This window comes from Micromys minutus, assembly GCF_963924665.1.
Source record: "Micromys minutus genome assembly, chromosome: 16".
Taxonomy (NCBI): domain Eukaryota; kingdom Metazoa; phylum Chordata; class Mammalia; order Rodentia; family Muridae; genus Micromys; species Micromys minutus.
The window spans coordinates 25,205,629-25,227,440 of record NC_137985.1 but is presented as its reverse complement, the minus strand read 5'-3'; positions in this window follow the sequence as shown (position 1 = coordinate 25,227,440).

Sequence of the window (21,812 nt, the reverse complement as noted above, 5' to 3'; positions counted from 1 at the left end):
AGCTCTATCCTCTTGTCGGGAAGATTTCTGAAGAGACAAGAGAGCTATTAACCTAGCAATTTATGTGTATATCTCTCCAGGGTGAAGGGAGACCAGATGTTCCTAACACCAAATGAAGTACACATTTGTCAATTATTTGGCGGGTTTTGTTCAGTGGGGGACAGCCTAAGATCTACAGAATGTGGGCTAGTTTTATGTAGTTTTATTCCGGCGTGGTCCTGAACATCTCACCTGAGCTGGGTTGGGGCTCACACTTGTTCACTGATGGCTCAACTTGGTACTGTCCTGTGCTACACAAATGACCCCTGCTCAGGGTGATCTTCCTCCCAGTCCATGAGTTCATCATGGGCAACCTCTGCAGTATAAATACAGGGGAGAGATTTCATTAGAGTGATAGAATTTAATTATCCATTTTTAGAACTGAGGGAGGATGCGAGGCTAACAGCCCGACACTCACCCGCAGGGCTTGGGGAATGCCTTCTCTGAAGAGCAGTGTGCTTGGTGTGTTCAGAGCCTGAATTTTCAGGCTTCTTCTGCAAACACACAGAGACACTGCTCCTCTCTCCACAGCTGAGCTCACTTCAAACCATGCTGGGTGCTGAGCCTGAATCCCAGGCAGTGAATCCCAACCATTAGATCTCACAAAGCATTTTTATTTTGATCACACTTCCATTTATCTTGTTTTTGTCACCTACACTTTTATTCTTCGTCCCATAGATGACCAGGTCACTGTCTTGCCATCTTCAATAGCTTAGCTCTATTTCTCTTTGAGTTATTTTTTTTTTTAAGGTTGGATTCGCTAGTTTGGGAAGGAAAATAGAATCATTTCAGTTTTGCCCCTATTTGAACTTACTTTGTGCCTACGCACCTCCTACTGAAGGCAGGGGGATGTGTAGCTGGTGACATTCTGAATGACCTTGTATAGGAGGAAAGCTGCTCTTGGTGGCACCATGACAGTGTCATCCTTGGAAGACTGAATAAATACGTGATAAGGAGGTGCCAGGATACTAAACACAAAACTTATTCTGCTGTCCTTGGGTTCCTTGCTTCTCCATGACATCCTACTCAATTTATCTATTGTGCAATGCATCCAGAATTGTAGGAGAGAGGAAAAAGAGAAACTTGAAATGTTCCAGAATCCTATCACACTTTTTTCAATCCCTTAAAGTGTCTACCTTTCTACCTGGTGGCGGCACATGCCTATAATTCCAGCAGTAAGGGAGCAGAGGAAGTGGGATTTCTGAGTTCAAGGCCAGCCTGGTCTACAGAGATGTCAAGACAGCCAGGGCTACATAAAGAAACCCTGTCTCAAAATGAACAAGCAAACAAAGCTTTCCTTGTCCTTTCAGCACCTCAGATGCTATGTACTTCCATGGCACAAAGCAGTCACGCCCACTCACTCTCAATTTCAGATCTGTTCCTCCAAGTTCTAGGTGACATATCCAAAGGACTTCTCATAGGGATAAATTCCAGAATCTTAATTTTCCCTACTAAGATACGGCTACTTCTGGGCTATCTCTGTGGTAGCACCGTTGACTTAGTTGCTCAAGAAACTGCACTTAATTGCTTAAATGAGGATGGAGGATGCCTGCCTTGCTTCTTTTAATTTTTTTTTTTTTGTAATTGGATTCTCATGAACATAAAACCTAATGGAAAGTCCTCTCATCCGTGCCTCAGAAATCATCTCAATCTTCTAATCTTTACTACTGTTCTAATTCCAGCTGCTGCAAACTTCTGCTTAGCCACAGTAACACTTACTTTGTCTATCTGTCTGTCTGTCTGTCTGCCAATCATCATTTATTTGTCCATCTTTCATCTATCTTTTTTCTATTGATCAATTTGTTCATCTATCTATTTGTCTGTCTGTCTGACTGTCTATCTACCTATCATCTATCTGTCCATCCACCTATGTATGTATGTATGCATCTATCTGTCTATCTATCTATCTATCTATCTATCTATCTATCTATCTATCTATCTATCTATCTATCTATCTTTATCTCTATGAGCATCTATTTAACCATCTATCATCTATGTATATTCCATGTATTATCTATTTGTTAAATTACCTACTTAGCTATCTAATTGAAATACTCAACTGTAAAAGTAACTTTCATTTTCTCAGATGGACGGATGAGATGAGAACTGTACCCAAGCTGTTTCAGTACATGGCTAGGGCTGAACCCAGAACACTTTGTTTTTGTTTTATCTATTCCTATGCCTATGCCTGGAGATCTCTAGCCTCTGCACAATCTGATCTAGGCCTAGAATGTTTCACTCTCTGAAACTTACTGCTAAATTACCTCACCCTTTCTAGCTCTTTCTGAACTCAGGATGAGTGGTTTAACTTAACCATTCTGGATCAATGTTCGTCTTCAAGCTGACTAATTCAAGTTGTATTCTATCAGCTTCTCAATGAATTGCTCTGCTTGGCCTCATACTAACTTAGACAATATGTCCTAATCTTCTGGCTACTCATTCTTTGGCTTATTCTGTCTTTACCTGCAAACCCATTTCTGTAAAACTGTCTCTGTAAACCCCCCTCTTGCTCCCCCCCCCCTTCTCTCTCTCTCTCCTGTTTTCTTAAGTCAGCTCTCTTTCCTCTGCTGTTCTCAATAGAACTGTGCATCTTCTATCTCTGGCTCATTCTCTCAAATATTCTTCTGATTTTCCCTTTGTCTGCCCATCAATTAGGCATCATTATTAGGGATTAAAGGCATGTACTAAGGGCATGTCTGTATTTGATACAGAGTGATTAAAGGTGTGTGGCCTGTCTGCATTCCAGCCAGATATGTGATTCTTTGCCAGAGCAGCCATGTTGCTGAATTAAAATTTATCTACACTTAACAAAATACATGTTTTAAAAATGTTTCATGTTTTAATAAAACATAGCGGTCATAAGGTGAAAGCTATCTCACACAATGCTGCACCTCATCTATTTTCTGAAAGTCCATATCAAATCAAAAATGACAATAGTGAAGACAAATCTCACGAGACTGGCAATTTTGACAACCATTTTAACCTTCAAAAATCACAGTGGAATAGGATTTGATCCGTCATTTCTTAAAAATCCCTAACAGATAATATGTAATGTGCACATACTCAACTACTTGAAAAAATACAATTTATGTCTTTACTTATTTGCACAAAATAGCAGCATTATTTAAATTCAGTTGGACCAATTTTATCTTTACTAATACGTTGGGGATGTTTTCTTAACAGTAAGTAAGGACCGTCTCCATTTTCTTTAAATAACCACTGAGCAGGACTGTTCTATGACTACTCCGTTGTGAATTTACTTTGTTATTGATGGGCATTCAGGCTGTTTCCAATATTTTGACATTGCAGTGCTGCAATGAATAATCTTTACATACATTGCTTTATAAGCACTAAACTCTTAGCTCTATTCTTCTTTGTCACTCTTCCTCCAAATTCTGCAACAATCAAAGCAGTCTCTGAAGACATGATTCCAACTATGCTGTTCACATACTTAGGAACATAAAATGAATTCTATCATAATTAACTAAGAAGCCCAATGATCCATACCAGGCCAGTATGGTTCCAAATGACTATGCTTCTGCCCAGTTCTGTCCTGACCTGTGCCTCTCTTTTCTGCATTACCACACACTAGCTTTTTGTGTTCACCAAACCTGTAAGATGATGACCCTTTTTAGAACAACAGACCTGCTTTCTGGGCTATTTTCTCCTAATACTTCACATCTATGTCTTTCTGTCCTTGAGGTTTCATTGTAATGCAGTGGTGTGCTGGTCCATGTTTAACAGCCACCTCTTTGGGAAAAGGAAGCCATGGCTTGTAGCATTTGCCTACTTGTCTAAATACAATGCTGTGGACTATTTAAAGTCACCACAGCAATATCATGTAGCTCACAAACTTGAGTAAATTTTGACAATCTGTTCTTTGAAGTTGGTAGCTGGCTCTAGTTTAACATTGCTTTAAATGTTAATTTCTCTGAATAACCAATTTAAAGTAACTGTCAATCAATATGAAACCTGTTCCTTTTATATTCACGGGAACCGTATCAACAGCATTGAATGTTTCCTCGTTTACTTATTTATTTGACTATCAAGTCATTCTTGGACCCCTCCCACCCAACACACATACTCATAAGAATCGAAGTTCCATCAGGAATCTTGTCTAATTTTTCTTTCAGACCTTCTGTTTCCTATGTTTAGATTGGCAACCTGGCACATAATATGTGCATAGAGAATGTTTATAGAATCAGTATTTGAATTCATTTCAATCAGTGATGAATTTTCCAAACTAATTTTGACCCCAAACCTTCAAACATTGTTCTTTATAGTTCACCAGAATGTGTTTTAAAATTTCCACAGAACTCTTACAAAGCCATTGGCTCAGTTTTTCTCAGAATGTGGGCACCATGTCTTTTGGTAGTTTAAATTGCTATATCTTATTATATCTTATTTCTATATATATTAATTTTTATATGTACTGTGACACCATAAGGTGTGTCCAGCTTTTTTTATGCTTTAAAATACAGCAGAGAATCCCAGCCTGCCTTCTTTACTCACCAAAGGTAACATTGACTCCCATTCTATGTGTTCCTCTTTATGTTCTGTATATTTCTATTGTGCATGCACTCTCTTCCTCCCCTTTATTTGACTTTCCCAGACCTATTAAGATTCCAGTTCTTCATTGATGACTCCCCCTTCAGTTTTGCTAACCATTGTAGACTCTATCTCTGAACTTCTTCTATATCTGTAGCTAAGAAAATTTCACACTTGGTCTAAGTCTAACAACATGACCATGTATCTTAGATACAGACAACATACTCTGGTAATATTATGAAACTGATTTTCATTTCCTCAGAGATGGTTGTGGTAATGAGACTATATAGGAAAACATCTTTATTCTTAGATAATAAGTGCTTCAGTGTTGAAAAAGGAAGTGTCATGATGTCTACAACTTTCTTCCAAATTATTTTTGATATAGGAGAGAGAATGACATAAGAAAATGCAGTAAAATGTTCATAATTGGTCTAGATGGAGAGTATGTAGGTGTGTTCATCATTACATCAGTATTTCTGAAAGTTTGACGTTTTCCAAATGAAAAGTTAAGCAAAAACCTTATTTTTTTGTATTTGAAATACCAATTAGGCTTACAAATGTATGGTTATGTGCTCCCCAATCTATAGATTCTAGTTCAGTAAGTCTGGGTTTTAAAGATTTCATTGTAGATCCTTCTGACAACCTCTACAGATGAACTGAGTTTCCTTGGGCCATCCTGAGATGTGCTTATTAGAAAATAGATGTCAGGAAAAGAGTAAGTTAATCACAGTAGAGACAAAGGGAGCTAAGGTTCAGTTCCTATTCTGTCAAGTGTTGCAGTTTAGACACAGTGTCCTTCCATTCCCAGGCATGGGTTGAAGACTTGGTCAATGCAATGTTTAGAGCTAAGGCTATTGGAAATGATTGTTATATTGGAGTTCTGGCCAGATCAGTTGATTGTTCCTTTTATATATTCATGACTTGATGACACAATTGGAAGGTGGTAGAAACTAGGAAATGGGCCCTACTTGGATGCAATAGATTGCTGACTGTTTACCCTGAAGAATGTAGTTTATTCCTTGTCTCTTCCCCAATTTCTACTTTCTAAATTCCATGAGAAATGCAGATTCCCCTGTCAAACACTTCTACTAACATGATGCCCTGCCTCATCACAGACCCAGTGCATCCTGGGCTTTGAAACTTGAGCCAAAGTTTAATTCTTTACCTTTAAAATTCAGATATGTTGTCAAGTGGCATAAAGTGGCCAACACATTCATATATCAGCACTCTGCTTTCCTGAATGCTCAGACCAGTAAGCATTGTTGAATTTTGTGACAGCGGCTGGTATGATATAAAACAGCCATTAAGATAAAGGTTTGATCAAGGTCAGTTCTTCACAGACTTCTATGAGTCTTCCACTAACACTTCAGAGGGCTCAGAGGCTCCTTCTAGACAGAGGGACCAGTTCGCCATCTCAACAGCCTTTATGACATATGGCTAAGAGTTGAAAAGATTTCCTTCTGTTAAAGTGGCATGGGTTAGAACCTCATTGCCCCATATTTCCCATGTCTTGTCTTCCTAACTTGAAAGCAAGAATGGTGCTGTTACGGTGGATATGCTTTGCAGAGGTTAACACAGTAGTGCTAACAGTACAATAAACAGTTGAGAATTCTCTCTGGTTTAGTGACTTGACCTATTTCATATTCTTAACAGAATGCACTCATCCACAAGAGAAACAGGCAACATGATTCCCTGAGGCTGCTATGGAAAATGGTAGAGGCCTTAAATGTGTGGCTCAAGAATTCTTTGAGATGGCTTTTGGCATCCTTTCTTCATGATCTGCTCTGTTTCAAAACTGTAGCTAGATTAATGGCAATTAAAACTGGACCTCTTTGGGAACAACCTAAAACAAAGACCTCAGTAGTGTCTCTGGGAGTTGATTCCAGGTATATCAGTAGGAGAGAGAGGGCCATGACTAAGAGGGCCACCTATACATGGCACAACATTAGACAAACTGTGGGTATCTTGAGCTCTGTCTCTCTTTCTATTCATATTGGACTTGTGCTTCTATTTTATCAGACTCAGGATCTGAGGAGTGGTAGAATTTATGCCAAGCAAGTCAAATGTTGCTTGGAGAACAGTTCTGTACCATTGGAGAGGTCTTTAATTCTCAAAGTGCTGGCAGAACTATCGCTGACCAATACCTATGGTAGACATGTTACAGAAGCAGGACAGTGGTGTAGGGCAGAGCTGGCAATTCTACTCAAGTTTTATCTAGTCTGTACAACATCTCTCGAAGAGACTGGCCCCAGCCCCATTCGCAGACTGGGACAATGGATCCTTCCAAGCAGCAGCTCTTTAGTGGCTGGCAAAGCAGAATCTCACTTCTGATATACCATGTCTCCTAATGCTGTGCTTCAACTGCTAACTCATGTGGTTCCCTAGAATGCAGTTGTGAAGGGAAACCTACTGGATGAGTTGTTTCTGGCAACTATTACTATGACTGGTGAATAAATAATAGCCTAGACCAATGCTCAATGGTCAATAAAAACAACACCATGTTAGAGAAATTTGGAAATAGGATTAGAAGGAGTGTATATTCTGTGTCAAGAAAAGAGTCATTGTGACTGCAGGATCACTTATGGAGGAGCCAGAGTGCTTCTGATGGACTGGCTTCAACCTCAAAGAACATCCCTTATTCTGTCAGTCACAGTTCTAGTTTGTGTGGGTTCTCATGATTACCCTACCCTCAAGCCAACGGGGAAAACTCACATCATTTATCATCTTATCAGTTGCCTGCCAGGGCCTGGCAGTCTTCTTCTGCAGGATCTTCATTTCTTTCCTGTTGATTGGAGGTATTTTCAATTAGTAAACACAAACAGAAAAGTCAGGAGAAGATGCTGAGGTCAGAAGAGTTAGATATTGAAGAGGTCATGACTAGGTTGTAGGCTCCAGAGTACACACTTTAGCTACCACTGAAGTTGTATGTGCAGGATTCTCATGAGGCTCTGAGGTCCTTGAGTGGAGCTTTGCTGAGTTTAACAGGTTTGTGTGTCTGGCCAGTGGAAGCAATCTGGAGCAGTGCTGATACCCACCACATTGTACATGTTTCATACTGACAGGCTCAATGGAATGAACAGAGATTCACTGGTTGAAAACTGGTTTGTATATACCAATCTTAGGAAAAACTCCTTTGCTATGAAATATCAGCAAAGAAAACTTCTTCTAAAACTGCAAATTCACAGAGCCTACAGGAATCCTTAGGGTTTAACAGAGAACTCATAGCCAGAATTGTGAGAAGCAGGACATTGGATTAGGCATGCCTCAAACTTCCATTCTCAATTCTAACATCAGAAAAGCCTGCATCTTAAGATGTAGAATATCTCTGATCTCTGTCTATAAGATAAATTTGAGAATGCCTCCCATCTCTACATCTACAAATAAGGTACATATGAACTTTCTAATATTTACATTATGCACCTCACATGTACAAACTCTTAAGATGGCATTATACATAAATAGACATGCTACCATGTTTTTTCTAGGTTCTTGATGCCTACACTAAGCTCCTCTCAGTTTGGATGACATTGTTATAACAGAAGGTCTTTCATTCTATGTTTCTAATCCAACCCTACCGCCTTGTAAAGACTTAAACTAAACCAGACTTATAGACGGGGTCTTTACTGAGCTATTTTGGGGGAGCCAGAGAGATCTGGGTTAATTCCTAGCTCCGTGAAGTTTGCTCTTATGACTTCTCACTGGTTACTTCTTTTATTGAGCCTTGGGTTTCATTCTTTCCTTCCTTTTCACCTGTAAAGAAGAGCTAATTATAATCATAGTTCCCATCTTACAAGACTGTTGAAACAATGCAGACGAAGCATGTAAATTGCTTAGTATTATGCCTGGCACATAATAAGGATACAATGGATGGCAGCTACCACAGAAATTTTAAAATTAATGTATGCCTTCCCTGTCAACCCTCCCCTTCCCTGGGTGTGCAGGATTAATTGTTGCTCAAGTTCAAAGATCTAAGCCTCTTGCTGAGCGTGAGAGCCAACAGCCTCAAAGCTGACTCTGCAGGAGCTCAGATCTCACAACTTCCCAAAGGCTACCCTGACCCCTTAGGGCTCATTCCTACTAGGGTGCCAGAAGACTGCTTGATTGCCTTCAGGTGTAAACTTATCCATCATCATGGGACTCAAAGCTGTAAAGAGGAGAGAAGAAAGTCATAAGATGTGAGGAGGGGGAAAAGCAGTGCCTCAGTGTTGGAATGGTTCCTCTCCACCCTTCTCACTTAGACAGTTTGATCCAAGCTGGTAAAGCTGGCCTGCCTCCCCTGCACTATCGCCTACGCTTGAGGAATACAAGGCATTGTGATTGTTCTTGCAATGTATATTTATTCCAGCCAAGAAGACTGGACACACAACCTCTCACTGGTGGATTCCCTTATTGAGCCACTGGGCAAAACTCACTAGCCTGCCACTTCCTGTCTGCAGAATATTAGGGGTTGGTGGTTATGACTCTAAGTATCTGTGTGTTCATCTGTAATTTGGGGCTACAACAGATAGGAACACAGACAATCTAAGAAAACGTGCTTTGGTATACATTTCCATACATACGGAAAGGTTTATTCTGGGTTCTTCCTCTGAAGGGAAGTGGCATTGTAAAATTGTGAACAGAACAGAAACTATTTTGATATTTCATGCCTCGGTGCATTCTCCCATTAGAGAAAGAAAAAGCAAAGAAGAGAACTAGAGTGGGTGAAAGGAGGTAGAAAGAGAGAGGAGGGAGGGGGAAGGAGAGAGGAAGGAAGTGGGGGAGAGAATTCTCAGTATAATTTAAGGAAGCCTGCTTTAGAATTACAAGGGAACAAAATGAAGGGTGAGGAATGTAACGATTATAATTCTCATCTATTGCACCATCTAAAAAGACATCTATTTGAACTCCTGTACAAGCAGCAATTACCTGGAAAATAAATGTAATAAGAATCTCCTAAGTTGGCAGTAAAATTAGCATCGCTGAATTTTAATTAATAGTCCAGTTCAGAATGAATATACTTTTCCCTTTGATGAAAAAAATGGCCTCAGCCAGAGAGCAAACACTCTGTAGGTCAGTATCTTTGTATTCAGTGGGTGTATTTTCCCCTTAGTTTCCTGGAGAGTTTCCTACAGTCTCTGGAAGAACCATGATGGCAAGAGTATTACAGCTGCCCATATAAGGAAAGATTCCCCCTCATTAACCTTCACCATGGGCCTTGCTTTACATATTTGCATAATGGTGGGAGGGCATGCTCTAGATGGGGAAGACTTGGACCCAAGGCCTCTTGGGCTCATTTGAGCTTTATTATTTTGTCCCAGACACATTCTTACAAGACTTCTCTAGTCTCGGTGCTAAGTGATTTTTTTTTTCATAATGGTTACCATAGATTCAAAGGTAAAAGAGTGGGCAGGAGAGCCTAGAAACTTTATAAATGTTACATGTTGTGACACCCATGATATCTCTTTGCAATGGTTCCTGTCTATTATTCATTATGTAGATCGAGGAACAGGACTCAGGAGAACATCGTCACATCTATACAGGGAGTACGAAATGATAAAATTTGGATCAATTCTGTTGTCCCTTTAGAGAATTATTGAAGTACACTGCCAGGGACTCAGGGAATCAGGCTTCATAAGATTTACTAGGTGTGGACCAGTAAGATGACTCAGAGGGTGTAGGTACCTGCTGCTAAGTCTGAATGATTGCCTGAGACCCATACGGCAAGGAGAGAACCAAATGTTAAAAGTTGTCCCCTGACCCCCACAAGTGCAGTGTTGAAGGGACATTTATCATCTCTGAAACTTGGAAGCCCATCTCTGGATCCCTAGCCGTTGTTCCCCATTAAGCAGCATAATGATTTTCTTAGATCTTTCTAGATCTCTGGTAACCTTTGGTTATTTATTCCTTACTTTTCACATCTATGAATTAATCAAATCCTGTTCTTTTATAACTTTATTAATTCAAGGCTAATGTGTCAGATAGTGCATGAGAAACTTAACAATAATTGTTCCTTAATTTATATTGTGCTTTGGAGTTCTCAAAGGGCATTTATGTGCATTATCTTAGCTGACCCTTGCCATGGCTTCTGAAATTGACGATCTGCACTTTACAGATGAAGAGACGGAAGCTCTGAGGATCAGCTAGCAGGAAGAAGACTGAGAATCAAATCCGCTGCATTAAAACTTCATTATCAAGGTTTACTTTCTGTTGTGATAACAGAATAGCCAGGATTGGGTAAGGAATAAAGAACACTTTATTTATCAGGTGGTCCTGGAAGTCCAGAATTTAAGTTCAGGCCTCTGGATATCTGAGGAGGAGCTCATACACTCCAGAGGAGGAAAGATGATGGGCAGGTGGATACATAGGCTGGAGACAGGTGTGAAAGGGGTCATGCTGTAACAACACAATCTTGCAATGTCAAGCCAATGCACATGCCCAGCGCACCATAGACCTGTCTTTTTTTGTTCTTTCCCATGCTATCTACCAAAAGCCTGGCTCTCACTGTGATGCCCTGCTTTCTATACCAGCCACACGGTTGATTTCTGTCCCTTATATAATAACAACATTAATTGCCCATTTTTAAAGTCACAGAGGATCCCTATTATCTTGGACCAAAGTTATTTTCCCCGGTTACTCTTTCAAGGTTCTCCATCATCTCTTTTATCAGCATTTGCAAATGCATCTGAGTTTTTGCTCTTACCTTCCACCCCAGAGCCAGAACACCTGGCTCATGCTCACAGTTAGCACTTAACACCCCAAACAGACTTGTTAAATATTCATAGCTTTTGCCTTTGTTATCTAAAGGATGAGCCAGGACAGTCTCAAAGCTGGTGAGAAGCATGAAATTTCAGAACACTAGACCATATCAGGATCTGCATATTAACAAGATCTCAGTGACTGGTGTGCACATTAAAGTCTAAGAATTGTATGGAGATGCTGTTCATGATGTCATGGTTGAGGTAGACTGTATGGATTCCTGAATTTGCATCCCTGTTTTGCCACTTACCACTTACAGATTGTATGTCCTTGAATAAACTTGTAAAATGCCTGTAGTCTGTGTGTTTCATCATATGCAAACATACATACATACATACATACATACATACATACACGTACATACACACATGAAAATGAAAACTCGCTAGCTACAGGCCAGCCAGCATGTATAGATTATTAATAATTATATGAAATACATGTTTGATTATGATAAATAATTGCAAGATGAGGACCCGAAGGTAGCACAGTGCTGACCAACCAGGTCACACAAGGAATAACCGACACAGAGCCATCGCTGGCAGAGTTATGACTCAGACTTACCTTTGTTTGGTAATAAATGTCATTTTACCTTCATGTTTCCTGCACCATATTGTGGGTCTGGGTTGCTCACTATTGTGAAGATCAAATGAAATTCAGGTTGTTCTGTGCTCTGGGCTCTGAAAAGCTGTATACGAATGTTATTAGTTACTATTAGGATCGCCAGCTCCAATTGTTCTCTAATTGCCTTAAGTACTTTACTTTGTTTCTTTGCTGTTAATAGAAGCTTTGCTCATTGCCAGAGTATTTGAAGAATTCTAGGTACTGCTCTTTATTGCAAACAAGAAATACGAAATATGCACTGGATGTACATGCAGATGCTTGCTACCGGCTGATTAGTGATGAGCCGGAGATGGAATGAAAGGAGGCAGAGAATAGGGGAGAAGAAGATAAATTGGCCTTTGATTTATCTGGGGGACAGGAATGTGTGAAAGGAAATTGATTAGAAGTAGGGCTAGGAAAGTAAAAAGATGAACCTGGAGTGTTTTAGATTACTCAAGGAGGAAGTTACAATTCTCGAGAATGATTCACACTAAAAAAAAAAAAAAAAAAAAAAAAATGGGTATTGGGGGTTTTAAATGTGAATTTCTCTAAGGTATGGGAAGAACACAGTGGTCTCCCCTCCACCCTCTCTCCCACACATAGGAAGTGGGCTTTTTTGTGCCATGCAGTTTGCATTATAAATGTATTATTCACCCGTCACTGCTGCAGGAAGAATTTTAAAATGTGGAAGAATTATGTGATCAAAGTGTGATCTTATCAACACGTAAAAATCAGAAGAACTGGGCATTCACTTTCGAAGGAGGACTGTAATTTGAAGCAACTCCAAAAGCAATGCCCCTTCCCAGGTGAAAGGCGTGGGTGGCCACTGTAGGATACAGACTTCAGAAGGGTTCTGGCTCTTACATTTGTCAGGTCTTCTGTAAGTTCCTGTCCTCTCAAACAAACAAACAAACCAAAAAAAAAAAAAAAAAAAAAAAAAAAAAGGAGAGCAGCAGGGAGGTGTGAAGCCTGGGAAAAGAGATGGCTGAACTCTAGACCATTGCCCCAATACAAAGGTTGTTTATGAAAATTACTAAGAACTTAAGAAATAGCTTTAAAGATAGATCCTGGGAGAGAAAATTGCTAAGAACTTAAGAAATAACTTTAAAGATAGATCCTGGGAGAGAATATGGTGAGGTGAGATAGTGAAGCCCCATTGCACTAAGGGGTTTACAGTCTTTCTAACTGGATCAAATGGAGTCAGCATCTACATCATGTGCCTATTATTTTAAGGTTGGTTTCAGTACGATTAGATTTTTACACAGCCTATAGCTAGTTAAATAGTATCCTGTGACCAAGGATAAGTAAGGGCGACCTTGAACTTCTAAAGTTCACTTTAAGAGAAAAGATAGCATCCTGCACTGCAGTTATAAAATAACTTTGTATTTCCCTCAATCTTGTAGTAAGATAATAATCCACAAGTGTCAAGGGTTGGGATAACTGAAATATAATTAGAAACACATCATTATAAGGCTGAAACCATTCTCATTCAAGCGCCATGCTTTGATATTTAATTGCAGCATGTTTTGTGAATGTACTTAACCTTCTTCTTTAAAACAGAATAATAATATATATAATGGTTGTTCAATTGTTAAGTACAATGATGTCTTAGAAGATGATTGTTATCTCTTGGTTTGACTGATTTTATATTTGAAAGTAACAGACAGAGAACCTTACAACAGCAGTAATAATAATTTCCATATTCCAGGTTCTTTACTAAAGATTTGACAAACATTATCTAATATTTTGGGTTATCTTTTTCATGTAGAAAATATTTTCATTCATACTTTATAGATGAATACACCAGGGCTTAAATAAATTAACAGTTTAACTCAAGATACCTGGTTTTCATATGGTAGAATCAAGATTAGAATTTCTATATGGTATGGATCCCTAAAGCTGGGGTCACCTTGAATTTTCAGGGCTACCATCATGAGAGACAACTGATCAGAATGCATATGAACATTTGTTTGGATGTATAGTATTCTGAGTGAGGAACAGAACGACTGGTGGGCAGAGGTTTTTGGGGTCAAATGTCACAGCTCAGTATCCCTAGGAGATGCTTTACATAGGAGTTCAATTATGTTTATATTTTAAATAAACAAAGAATAATTGTCAGCATGTACATATTCCATGCAGCACGTATGAGATAGATATACACACAAGATATGGCAACAACAATTAAAAAAAAAAGATCTTGAACTAAAAGTGATCTATAGTCTAGGATACCTAAACCTGGGCTGCCATCTCAGGGTTTGGCTAGAGTCTGAGCAGAAAATCTGGGAGGGAGAAGAATGGAGGTTGGGGTGGTATGCTAGAAGAGGGTTGGGTTGTCCTCAAGACATCTTTATTCTAGGCCTAGTTCCATCTTGCATAGATAGGATGCCAGCTTCCTCTGCCTAGAGTCGTGTGGTACCCACAGTTCTTACAGACTAGTCTATTCTAACCGGGTGTTTGAGCAGCATCAGAGGCATTTCTGTATAAATAGCTGTTTTCACCTAAAAAGCAAAGGTTTAGAGAGACAAGTCGTCCTGAGACTGGGGATGGCCCCTAGCTATCTGTAGGAGTCAGGGTATGGAGACAATTTGCATGTGAAAACTGAAAAACAATTCATCCAGAGCCAATTTCAGCTCAGACCAGGGGGAAATTGCTGTTCAAATTGTTATTTCCATTGCCAAGTTTATTGACAAAAAAAAAAAAAAAAAAAAAGAAATAAAAAAAGCCTCTTTGTTTTATGAATTTGTTGTCAATTACAAGAAAAATAAATAAATAAAAAGAAAGATAGGGGGCATTTATCCTCCCCCAGTTGGTGGCAGACTGGGTTTTGACAAGGGTTTTATAAATATAAAACCGTGTGCACTTGAACAAGGCTATGCCCTCCCTCCATTGAGGGTAGCATGACTCTGGGTCTTGGGATAGAATATTTCATCAGTGACATCATTGCTTCTCCTCATTTTAAAAGTAAGGAAAATAGGCAGGCCAGTGTGGGCAATGACTTTTCCGAGGGCACAGACAGACAAAGGTATGTGCTAGCTACTGGCTGAGCAGAGCATAGAGTCTTGTCAAGCTGGCTGAGATCTCTGATCTCATAACACTCCCTTCCCCCAAACTCCTTTCACGTGTGATCAAGGAAATCCAGATGCAGGACCTTTCTGAAAACACTGATGCCTTCCGTCTCTGATCTCACATCCTTATAGTTTCCTCCCGGCTTACACATCTGCTCCACTTCCTAGGTCCCTGTAGCTCCCATCCCTGTCTCACTAGGGTCTGCAACACTCTACTATGTCAAGCACTGGGCAGTGCAAGTTGTGAGCCCTTACAAGAACCCAAGAGCCCGACCATTATTGCCTCTGACATGGAAACACCAGAGCAAATGGGCAGCAATTCATCCGTCTCTGCATGATAGAACAAAACCCTCTACTGAGGAATGAAAGCTGAAACTATCCTACGGGGTTACCACGTGAGTCTGCTCACAACATCTGGAGTGGCAGCTAGTGGGAACCTCTTTGCAGTCAGCATGCTACTTGCCAGGCTGGCTGGAATGAAGCCGCAAGAGTGCAAGGAGCTATAGGGTAGAAGGCACTCTACTAATGCCAGCAGGAAAGACGCAAAACATGTCTGATCCCTAAGTGACCTCCAGGACCAAGAAACTCACTCACCCCTGCTCTAGTTCCACAAATCCTCCTAGTGACAAAGCTTTGTCCCTGTGAAAAGGCCTCAACAGGCTTGAGGCTATCTCCCATCTGTTTGACAACACCAGGACAGCTCATCTTGGTGTTTGTGTTCCTGGAGGGGAAAGTGCCTTGGGCTGAGAAGAGCAGAGAGGAGGGGAAGCTTAGTCAGGGCTGCCCACTGGCTGTGTCAGGGCTTGTTCCAACAGGCTGCAGGGGTGGGGAAAGATGCAGAAAGCTTAGAAGAAATCCAACCCACCACCTGCCGCCATGGGGGCTGTTACGAATGGGCATCTTTTGGCAGATGTTTACTATTTCAGGAGCTGGGAGGGATGCCGCTGCCAGTGATTGCATCCTGTGTTAGAAACAGCTGGTAAGGTGTGATTCTCCCATAGGGGAGGGAATTCCCAGGCCAGATGCACTTTTGCTGGAACTACCAGTATGTGCTGAATGAGGTGGTTTCTTAGCTGCTCAGAAAAGTTGCATCTTGTCCTTAGGAACCCTGGGCTGAGCACTGCTGGGGTTCACCTTCACTTCCTCTGGGCCTGCTGTCTCCACAGTTCAGGGCTCATGTCCAAACTGCAGGGTCCCTGGACACAGGCCAAAGTGATTGAGGCCGAGTCTTGCATGGTAGCAGTGACTGTTATTTAAAACTCCCCTCAAGCCTTGTTTTATCTTTCTTTTCCTATTTGGAGAATGGGAAGAACAATGTGAGCTTCTTGTCTTCGTAAGTTTACTATAAGAAAATACCTTAGACTAGGTAGTTTATTAAACAGTGGAATTTATCCCCCACATGTCTGAAGGTTGAAAAATTACAATCAAGGCTCTGGCAGGCACCGCATCTAGAGAAGAGCCAATTCCCAAGTCATCGGTAGGCTTCACTGCCTGTGTGATGGAAAAGCAAGACCTTTATAAGGACACTGATATCACTTATGAGGTCTCCATCTTCAGTCCCAATCATTTGGCAAGGGCTCTGTCTGCTTAGATCATCGTCATGAGGGTCAAACGTCTACCTATGAACTGTAGAAACTTGACTTCCTTCCACAGACTCATGTTTGCTGAGTACCAAAGAGGGTGTGCTGGGAGCAGAGATTACAGTTACAGAGAGCTGTCTTAATCTCACAGTTTACCCAAGTAAAAGTTTCCAGCTTTGGTCTCCATGTTTTGATGTGGAGCTGACAAAGTAGCCATGAGAAGCAAGTATCTTTTCCTCTGTATCTTAACTTAGGGATGCTGTTGACAATAGGCTCCTCCCATGAATATGTCATTTTTAAGAGTTTTAAAAATAGAGCCTTCCTTGGATGAGGGTCTCTGCAGAAAAGTCTCATGCAATTGCTACCATATCAGGGTAGGATGGACAGGTACTTGCACCCCATCAATGTCTTTGCACCTCATCAGTGTCTTGATGAGTTTGTTTGCCTATGTTCTTCTCTCTAACAGTTTCACACGTTTCCTTTGAATTCTGATATTTTTTTTCATCAGACTTTGGATATAGTTGCTTTCAATTGATAGAATTATGTGCATGTATAATGCCTTGAAGCACATGCACATTGTAAAATGGTTAAATCTGGTTAATAAATAGATGCATCATTTCCTGTAGCTATGTTTATGGTAGGTATTACTGACTTCTATTGTTCCAGAGGTTCCTAAGAAAAGGAGACATTGCCTATGACGAGAGTAGCCATTCTAGACCACACACTGCACCCCTTTCTTCCATTTCAGGGTAACTTTTACCGGCATCTTCTCATGTTGCCTGACCTCTGTAACTACCATTCTGTCTCTGTCTCTTGGCTTTTGCCTATGAGAGGTCTTATTTTTGCCGCATTTGTCTTTTCATGTCTGGTCTATTTTACTGGATCTGATACCCTGTAGTTTCATCGACATTTTCCACAAATGATAAGATTGTCTTACATTTTAGACTCAATAATATCTGCACTAACCCTTTCTGCATTTCCTTTCTTTTTATAATTTATTTTTTATTCTTTAATACTTTTTTACAGTCCAGACTTCATCCCCCTACCAGACTGCCCCCTGACTGCTGCCCCTCCCATACCTTTTACCCCCAACCTGTTTCCAAAAGGATGTCCCCACCCCCACCCCACCCCCAACTTATCAGGCCTCCACACTCTCTGGTGCCTCAAGTCTCTCAAAAGGTAGGTGCACCTTCTCTCACTGAGGCCGGGCAGTTCTCTGCTGTATATATGTTGGGGGCCTCAGATTAGCTGTATACTGCCTGGTTGGTGGCTCCATGTCTGAGAGATCTTGGGAGCTCAGGCCAGTTGAGACTGCTGGTCATCCTGTGGGGCTGTCCACCTCCTCAGCTTCTTCCAGCTTTCCTTCAATTCAACCACAGGGGTCCCTGTCTTTCCTCCATTGGTCGGGTGCTAGTATCTGCATCTGACTCTTTCAGCTGCTTGCTGGGCCTCTCAGAGGGTAGCCATGCTAGGCTTCTGACTACAAGCACACCACAACATCAGTAACAGTGTCAGCCCTCCAAACCTCCCCTTGAGCTGGATCTCAATTTGGGTTTATCACTGGACCTCCGTTCTCTCTGACTTTTCTCCATATTTGTCCATACAGTTCCTTCAGAGAGAAGCAATTCTGGGTCAGAGCTTTTGACAGTAGGATAGCAATCCTATTCCTCTACTTGATGTCCTATGCCCCCTCCTTCTACCTCCTGAGATTGCATGTTTCTATTTATTCTGCTGGCCCTCGGGGCTTTAGTTCTTTCCCCTCTCCATTAACAGATCATGTTTCCATTTTCCCCTCCCTCTTCCCTTTCCTACCCATATGCGCCCCTCACCATGAATGCTTTCTTCTCCCTCCCAAGTGGGATTAGGCATCCTCACTTCGGTCATTCAGCTTGTTAACCTTCTTGAACCTGTGGGTTGTATCCTGGGTATTCTGTACTTTTTGGCCAATATCCACTTATTAGTACATACCATGCATGTCCTTTTGGGTCTGAGTTACATCACTCAGTGTCCCGCGCAACCGTCTCGCCTGCAAGAACGACGCGGCACACGAAATAGGATCCTTCTGCGGTAAACTTTAATGCTCTCGAGAACCAGCACTTGCTACACGTGACGAAGAAGACGAAGAAGACCAAGAAGTCGAACAAGATGAACAAGACGAACGAGACCAACGAGACGACCCGAACTATCTAGCCCGTCCCCTTATAAAGGGATCAGTCCTTGCCTTGGACGCGGAGCCCCCTGATTGGTTGAAACTCATCAGGTCTTATGACGCCATGGGAGAGGCAGAGCTCAAGGAGTGGAAAGTTACCCAGCACGTGCGCACATGGCTTGTTTACTGCTAACTCCAGCCGGATGTCAGCGCCATCTTGTAATGGAGAATGTGCAGGCGGCGCCCCACAACTCAGAATGATATTTTCTACTTCTATCCATTTGCCTGCAAAATTCATGATAGCCTCATTCTTAATAGCTGAGTAGTATTCCATTGTGTAAATGAATCATATTTTCTGTATCCATTCTTACACTGTGAAACGACTGGGTTGTTTCTGTCTATTACAAATAAGGCCACTATGAACACAGTAGAACATGTGACCTGTGGCATGGGAGGGCAGCTTTTGGGTATATGTCCAACAGTGGTATAGTTGGGTCTTCAGGTGCATCTATTTTCTGAGGAACCTTCAGATTGATTTCCAGAGTGGTTGTACCAATTTGGAATCCCCCGTGAATGAAGGAGTGTTCCATTTTCTTCACATCCTTGCCAGCATGTGCTGTCACCTGAGTTTTTAACCTTAACCATTCTGATTGGTGTAAGGTAGAATCTCAGGGTCATTTTAATTTGCAATCACTAGGGACTCTGAACATTTCTTTAAATGCTTCTCTTAATTACTCTGGTTCTCTGTTTAGTTTTATACCCCATTTTTCTTTGGGGTATTTGGTTGTTTGGTGGTTAGCTTATTGAGTTCTTTATACATTTTGGATATTAGCCTTTCATCAGATGAGAGGTTAGTGAAGATGTTTTGCCCAATCTGCAGGTTGCCAGTTTGTTCTGTTGATTATATTCTTTGCCTTACAGAAGCTTTCCAGTTTCAAGAGGTCCCATTTATCAATTCTTGATCTTACAGCATGAGCCATTGGAGTTCTGTTAATTAAATTTCCACCTGTGCCAGTGAGTTTGAGGCTCTTTTCCACTTTCTCTTCTATTAGATTCAGTGTACCTGGTTTTATGTTGAGGTTCTTGATCCACTTGGATTTGAGCTTTGTGCAAGGTGATCAATATATATATATATATATATTCTTTTTAATATACATACAGCAAATTAGACCAGTACCATTTATTGAAGAAGCTTTTTTTCCTCAGTGTATATTTTTGGCTTTTTTGTCAATGATCAAGTGTATATGTATATATATCTATATCTATATCTATATCTATATCTATATCTATATCTATATCTATCTATCTATCTATCTATCTATCTATCTATATATATATATGGTTTTATTTCTGGGTCTTCAAGTCTATTTATTCCCTTGATCAACGTGTCTCTGTACCAATACCATGCTGTTTTTATCACTGTTGCTCTGTAGTATAGCTTGATGGTGATTTTCTCCAGAAGTTCTTTTATTGTTAAGAATTGTTTTTGCTATTCTGGCTTTTTTGTTTGTTTGTTTTGGTTTTCCAGATGAATTTGAGAATTGTTCTCTCCATGTCTTTGAAGAATTGAATTGGAATTTTGATGGGGATTGTATTGAATCTGTAGATTGCTTTTGGTAGGATGGCCATTTTTAGTATGTTAATTTTACCAATCCATGAGCATGGGAGAACTCTCCATTTTCTGAGATATTTGATTTCTGTCTTGAGAGATTTAAAATTCTTGTCAAACAGCTCTTTCACTTGTTCAGTGAGAGTTACTCCCACTATATTTCATACTATTTGTGACTATTGTGAAGGATGTTGCTTCTCTAATTTCTTTCTCAGCCCATTTGTCATAAAAGAAGGCTACTAATTTGAGTTAATTTTACATCTAGCCACTTTGCTGAAGTTGTTTATCAGCTGTAAAAGTTCTCTAGTAAAATTTATGTATACTATCATATCATCTACAAATAGTAATACCTTGACTTCTTCTTTGCCATTTTATATCCACTTGATCTCCTTTTGTTTTCTTATTGCACTGTCTAGAACTTTGAGTAATATATTGTATAGATATGGGGAGAGTGGGCATCCTTGTCCCTGATTTTTGTGGGATTGCTTCAAATATCTCTCCATTTAATTTGATATTTACTGTTGGTTTGCTATATATTGCTTTTATTATGTTTAAATATGGGCTTTGAATTCATGATCTCTCCAATACTTTTAACATGAAGAGGTGTTATGTTTTGTAAAATTCTTTCTTAGCATCTAGTGAGATGATCATGCGATATGTTTATATAGTAGATTACAATAATAGATTTTCATATATTGAATCAAATTTACAACCTGGGATGAAGCCTACTTGATAATGGTTGATAATGGTTTTGGTGAGTTCTTGAAGAATTGTATTGAGTGCTTTTTTGGGTATTTTATTTATTGAATTATTTTATTGAGTTTCAGTATTCATAAGTAAAATTGATCTGAAGTATTTTTGTTGTTGGTTCCTCTGTGCTTTAGGTATCAAAGTAATTGTGGCTTGAAAGGATGAATTAGGTAGTGTTCCTTTTGTTTCTATTTTATGAAATAGTTTGAGGAATATTGGTGTTAGTTCCTCTTTGAATGTCTGGTAGAATGCTGCACAAAAATCATCTGGCCCTGGGTTTTTGGGGGGTTGAGAAGGTTTTAATGACTTCTTCTATTTCCTTAGGGGATATGAGTCTGTTTAGGTAATTTACCTGCTCTTGATTTAACTTTGGTATGTGGTATCTGTCTAGAAAACTGTTCGTTTTCTCTAGATTTTCCAGTTTTGTTGAGTATAGACTTTTGTAGTAGGATCTGATAATTTTTTAAAATTTTCTCAGTTTCTGTTGTTATGTTTTTCTTTCTATTTCTAAGTTTGTTGATTTTTGATACTGTCTCTGCTTTTTAGTTAGTTTGGCTAGTGGTTTAGCTATCTTGTTAATTTTCTATAAAAAAAAAAACAAGACAAAACAACAACAAGCTTTTGGTTTTGTTGATTCTTTGTATCATTCTTGTTTTTTCTATTTGTTTGACTTCAGCTCTGAGTTTGACTATTTCTTTCCTGCAGTCTACATATCTTTGGTGAGTTTGCTTGTTTTT